The following is a 6,824-nucleotide window of genomic DNA, read 5'->3' as shown; positions in this document are numbered from 1 at the left end:
CACCATCAACAAAGCTAAATCATAAAGAGAGAGCCCTCTCTGACTGCTGGTAGGCTAGGACCTGCAGTCCAAAGATTGGTTTGTGGTTACCACGGCTGTATCCTTTAAGGAGCTTTGAGGACAACCTGAGTGATAACAATTTCTTCTAAATCTGCCCCTTATATTTGGGCATACTCTGCAGACCAATCAAGATTTGTTCCTGATTACTTGACCCTGTTCATTCAATTTGTTCTTGAAAACCCATTTGGTTCCAATAACATTTTTCTCTCTTGGCCTTGGAACAAGTTCCTATGTATCATTCTTTTCAATCTGGTCAAGTTTTTCATTCATAGCTTTCACCTAGAACTTGTCTTCACTTGCTTAACAAAGGTTCTTGTGTTCTATTTGTGATAACAGAGTCAAATTCACATAACTTGTACTACCCACAAGTTTCCTTCTGGTTTGGACACCATGTCTTTGATCTCCAAGAATCTAATTCTCAGGATGTTCCTTTTGTACATACTTGGAGGGTGTCTTTTGCCTTGAATATGTGCCTGCTTCCTCACCTTCACTATCTGAATTTGTTTCATTCAGATCAACGAACCTCAAATCTGAGCTTTCTTCATCATCTGAGTTCATATTACTTTTAGAGGATTCAGGTTGTGAACCTACTTCATCTATTGTTACGTTGATGAAATCCTCAATCTTCCTTGTCTGCTTGTTGTAACACTTATATCATTTTCTTTGAATAGAGTACCCAAACAATATCCCTTCATCAACACATGAATCAAACTTCCTAGAAATATTTTCATTCCTTTTAATAAGCACTTGCTTCCAAACACCTTGATATGTTTAACTGATGTAGGTCTTCCCTTCCATAACTCATAGGGATTTTTATCACTATTAGGCCTGAGTTGAGTTTTGTTTGATAGATATATTGTTGCCTAGGTTGCTTCTCCCCAAAAGTTGTGAGACACTCCTGCTTCATCTAACATTTCTCTGGCCATTTCCTGGATTGTTATGTTCTTCCTCTCTACTACTCCATTTTGTTGAGGAGTTCTAGCCACTGAGTACTACCTCCTGATGTCGTGCTCTTCACAAAATTCCTCAAATTCTCTTGAGGTGTACTCTCCCCCTTTGTCTAATCTTAAGAATTTTATCTTTAAGTCTTTCTCATTTTCTACTTGAGCTTTAAACTTCTTGAAATGCTTGAACGCTTCTGATTTTTCTTTTAAGAGGAAAATCCAAGTGGCCTTGGTGAAATCATCAATGAGCAACATGAAATACCTCTCTCCTTTTGAGGTTTTTTCTCTAGTTGGGCCACAAATGTCTATGTGAATGAGCTCCAGAGGTTTGGATGAGGAGAACTCTTTCGATTTTAAATGAGTCCTAGTCTTCTTCCCAAATTGACATGACTTGCAGATTATATTATCGGGCTTTGAAAATATTGGTAATCCTTTCACTGCTCCCATCTTTCTTATTTTTATCAGACTGTCAAAATTCATATGCCAAAGTCTCTTGTGCCACAATTGTGCTTCACGTTTTTTTCTTAAATAAAATTTAACCTTGGAATCATCAAACACATATACATTATTGTGGGTTCTGATTTCTTTTCCCACTAGTTTTCCATTCTTTATGTTGCGGATCTCACCGTATTTAGATTGAAAGTTCACATCATAAAAATTATCACACATTTGGATAACACTTAAAATATTGTGCTTGTGACCTTCTACATACAACACATCTTATGCTTCTATTTTTTTATCAATACTAACTACACCTTTATCCTTGATTCTTACTGGAGCATTGTTTCCAAAAGTGACATTGCTTCCTCTGTCCTTTTCCTTAAGTGATGGAAATTTTCTTTTTTCCCCAGTCATATGTTTGGAACAACCACTATCCACATACCATTTGTTTTCTTGATTCTGAGCTGATAAGGCGAGTCCACACTGCATGCTATTTTTAGTCTTTAGTTTACAACTCCCTTTATCCTTTTTGATAGCTGTCTACCTGACATTTTGGGACATACAAATATTCAAACCAACATCTGCACTCATTGGCTTTGTACCCAAAATTATTACTTTTGAAGCATTCTACTTCACTTAGCAAGGGAGAGAAGACATTCTCATTTCTGAGAGAGGAGTTTTGAGATTTAGAAATCTGATGCATATTATATCTGAGATTTTCATCTCTTTCAACTTTGGTCCTTCTACAATCAATAACTTTATGTCCAAAGATATGACACTTTTAACAGTGACCATAAACAAACATGCATGTCTATTATTGAAAGCATTAAGAGATTGTGCAGGAAAATACCTTGATCGTCTGACTGGTTGGTTCATTCTCCATTGATGATCTCCTCTTTTCCCTGTTTTTATTTTGTCTTCATTAATTATTTCATGAAGCTTCTTCCTATGGATTTGTAGTTCTTCAAATCCCACGGACCTGAAGTTTCTCTTCCCCATAGAAGATTCTTGTGTCTTAGAGTATCCCAGACCAGTTTTGATTCATGAGGGACTTTGGCTATTTAGGATTTGATCTAGTCTCCTTGTCCCTTCGGAAAATTTTTCGTTTAAGCCTTTCTCAATTGTTGTTCTCTTAAGATAATTTCACAGAGAGACAACCTCTACTTCAAGACTTTGACAGTTCTCTTCCCATTCTTGGATCATATCTTGAAGAACCTCTTCTTTTCGTTTCGACTCCTCCAGTTTAAATTTCAAAAACAAAATATCATCTTTGCATGTTTTTGAAATTGTTTCCCTTTTTAATTTGAGCAGCTCCTGTTTCAACTGCTTATTCTCCTCTTCTAGTCTCTCACAGTTGCCTTGTTTTTCTTCTAGCAAAAGGAATAGACTGTCTTTTCTCTTGATAACTTCTTTAAGATTTTCTTTTTGATAGAAAAAATCATCTTTTTCAGAGTTATACATAACTTCCTCTGCATGTTGTAACTGTTCCTTTAGCTTCTTATTCTTTTTCCTTGCTTTCTTTAACTCGTCGAGGGCATTGATGAGTTCCCCTTCAAGGTCCACTACTTCTTCTTCTTCTTCCTCTTCAGAGTCCATAATACCTTATTTCTTGGAGTATGTTTCGAAGGCCATAAGAAGATACTTATTTGACTCATTCTATGATGATTCTTTGCATTCTGACTCTGGTGCTAAGCTATCCTCTTTGGAGTATAACCCCTTCTTCTTATACAACTTTTTCTTCTGATGTGTGTGAGACTTGTTTCCAAATTTCAGATCCTCTTCCCTTTCAGCCTTTTCTTTATAAGGGTATTTGGAAGAGAAATGTCCAACTCTTCCACAAGCAAAACACTTAAAGGGAAACTTCCTTTTATATTTTCCCGAGCCACACTTCAATTTTCTGGCTATTTGAGGAAGGTCCTGGTCATATTGACAGTTGGAGCAGTCTTGATGATCTTTGTGCTCCTTTCCCTTTCTGGATACTTTGAATGTCACTTCCTTCAATTCAGATTTTTCTATTCCTACTATCATCTCATAGGTTATGAGAGTACCATGCAGTTGATCCATCTTGAGATCCTTTAAATTAGCCATTTCCTCAATAGCTAAGATTTTGGCATTAAATCTCATGGGTAGAGATCTTAATATTTTATAAATAATCATCTCTTCCTTGACTTCTTCACCAAGTCCTCTAATCATATTAGTCACTTCATCAACTTTGAGGAAGTATTCTTCTATGCTTTCATTCTCATTCATTCTCAAGCTTTCAAACCTCATTCTGAAAGTATGAAGTTTCGCTTGCTTGACTTTGTCATCTCCTTCATGACTCTAGTTAAGCTTTACCCACACTTCCTTAGTAGACTTACAATGCATAACTTTTACAAGTTTTGACTGATTAAGGCAAAAGAGAATGACATTCTTGGCTTTAGAATTGTTCCCATATAATTTTTTACCATCTACATCAGTGGGAGGAATATCAGGGACATTGTAGTCTACTAGTACTGAAGTCCAAACATCTACTCCCAGGGACATAATATATGCTTCCATTCTCACTTTCCAAAAGGAATAGTTGGTCCCATCAAAGACTGGTATTCTACTTGAGTAAGCCTCTTGACTCTCTTGTCTAAACATAGTTCCTTATAGATCTACCTTCCAATGATTAGATTGTTGTTGAAGGAACTTGGCGTTGATACCAATTGTTCAAACAAGGAATTGTTGGGGGGGGTGTGAATCAGTAATTAATAAACTCTTATCTTTTTCTTATTATGCTTACATTCTTTTTCTTGTGAGAGCATTCATTCACAAAAGCAGCGAACGAACAATATTTCAAACACACATGTTCAAACAAAAATCACATGAGAAACACACATTTGACACAGTGTTTTTCGTGTGAAAACCCAGAGGGAAAAAACCACCAATTTTGTTGACGTTTATGATGTAAATTAAGCACCCACTTAATTACCTCTGTTTTTTTGTGAGCATCCACTCACATGAGGCAACAACCCCCTTTGGTTAGCAAGCACCAACTTGCCAAGAGGCACCAACCTCTTCAGTATGCAGGCACCAACCTTCTCTTGCCACTGCTCTACTATTTCATACAATTTTCAAACTAAAAATAGAGGCCTACAATCACACAAATAAAATAACAACAAAGGTTGTTCGTAGATTTGACTTCTGCACTCTTCCTTATGTGTTCACTTGCAACAAGTCTCCTCTCACTAATAACAACAACACTTCCTCTATGGTATGCCTTCTCTGTAAAGGGCTCTTCACTGACTTCTCTTCTGCACTACACTTGCACTTATCCACACAGAACTCTCACTACTCTTGGTGTTGTATTACACAGTGTCCTCCCAGGTGCTTCAACCTCTCTGAACCAATGCACTTCTCTCACAGCACAACACACTCACACATTTTCTCAACTCCCCCATCTTCTCCATTGCAGGCGATGGTTTTGTTCCATTGAGGCACTGTGCACTAGGCAATCTCTGTTGTTTGTACTTTAGCTACCCACTATACTTGGGCATGACTCCCCTTACCACTCTTATGTCTTCTAGTATTTTCTTGTCATAGTGAAGAAACAGAGATAGACCTTACAGTCCTTTATCATCTGGCTGCATAGAGCTCCATGTTGAGAAATTAATTCCCAGGTGAGTTGCACACTCCTCCGAGAGTCCCATGCTTATATATCGTTCCATATATGTTGACAGTTCACAAAGGTGACCGCTTTGTTCTCATTTATCATAACCATTCATGCATGCAAAACAATCGATTTCTTCCTTCATTCTCTCGAATTCGTCTTTGCCACTAATGTTGTCCTCGATTTCTTGTTATAGAGTCTTCTGCATGTTTAACCCCTTTCAACTACCAACTCCTTTGATCCTGCATTTAACTCCACAGCTTCCGACTCATACATCCTTTAACTCGTTGTACTTCCTTACCAAAGAAACACCACATCGTAACTTTATAGAGATGTAATGTTAGATACTTCTTAGTCTTGGTGTCTTTAGCTCCTCTGACACTAAGCTCCATGAGACTTTCTCCTCCATGGGACTGAGAGTTTTGACCTGTAGCTTATCTTTCTGGTGCTAAGGCATTTTTTCCTGTCAGGGGCCAATGTTCCTTTTCTACTACTCCGCACCCTTTGGTCTTTGGTTTTTCATGACCAAGAGCCAACACAATATCGGAAATCCTCTCCATTAGAACTTTTCCATAACCATCTGTTCTAGAGTTTCGAGGTCTTCATCCTCCGATATGGTAACCTTTGATATGACATCATCACTCCATGTGGCATCTGTATAGCGATGAAACATGTCACCTGGATCTGGTACATTAGGGCACCCAATATCGTTAAATCATCCTGCCATGTGTTTTTTCATACTGCAAGGTCACACTGGCATCAAATGACAATGTAGCTTATCTGATCCAATCTCATGTTGTCATGTGTCCTACAAGAGGAGAGAGAAGAGGGCCCATCAAACTTTGGTTTTGCAACAAAATCCTTTGTTAATCTTCTTCGGCAATACTCAACACCTTTTAATGCTATTGGAACTGTTAGACATCACAACTTCTTAGAGTGCCTTGGTTAAGAAGTTTTGATATTATGATGTCCCGATCCTTCGATATCCTAATATTTCAATGTATTGATGTCCCAAACTCCAGGGTATTGATATCCCAAGGTTCCAATCTCCAATGTGCCACCTGCGCCAATCCTTTGATGTTCTGGTATCCAGATATCTGATATGTTGATATTCCGATGCCCTAGACCTCTTATATTTCGATATTACTTCCTTCCTAAGGCTTGAAATCCCTAAACTTCAACAGACCATATATTTTGATCCATGAATCCATTTCTGAACTTCCACATATCATTGGAAAACTCTTCCAGAGAAATTTGCATTGGATAGGGTCCAATGTATTCTTTGATTATATTTAATACTTGTGAGATGGCTGCAAAATCTCTGAAACACTTTTCTCCTTGACTCTTCTACTTTGTGCTTGGACATCTGAACTCTCAACTAGAATGGTGATCATTTTATGGCTTCTTCAGTAAGCCTGCTACTATGATGATTCTCTACAAAGCACTCCAACAACCAGGGGATTCCTCCCAAACTCCCAATCATCATGTTGACCCATGTTTGACATCAATTCCAACACTTACACAACCACCCATACACCATCAAATGTCCAACATGCTTTACCTTAAAGATCCATCTCGAACCCACAACTGATTTGTTTGTTGGTCTTGGGATCACTTCCCAAACACTGTTATTTACAATGGATTTGTATTCCTCCACCATCACACCAACCCATATAGGTTTCTCTATTGCTTCCTTGAAATATGATGGTTCAGTATCTACAAGCTCAGTCATTAGAGCCATGTAG

The sequence above is a fragment of the Pinus tabuliformis genome, chromosome 3_1, assembly GCF_031772625.1.
Source record: "Pinus tabuliformis cultivar Carrire ecotype Pingquan chromosome 3_1, CPIR1, whole genome shotgun sequence".
Classification (NCBI taxonomy): Eukaryota; Viridiplantae; Streptophyta; class Pinopsida; order Pinales; family Pinaceae; genus Pinus; species Pinus tabuliformis.
The sequence above is the reverse complement of the archived record's forward strand: the minus strand, read 5'-3'. Positions refer to the sequence as shown.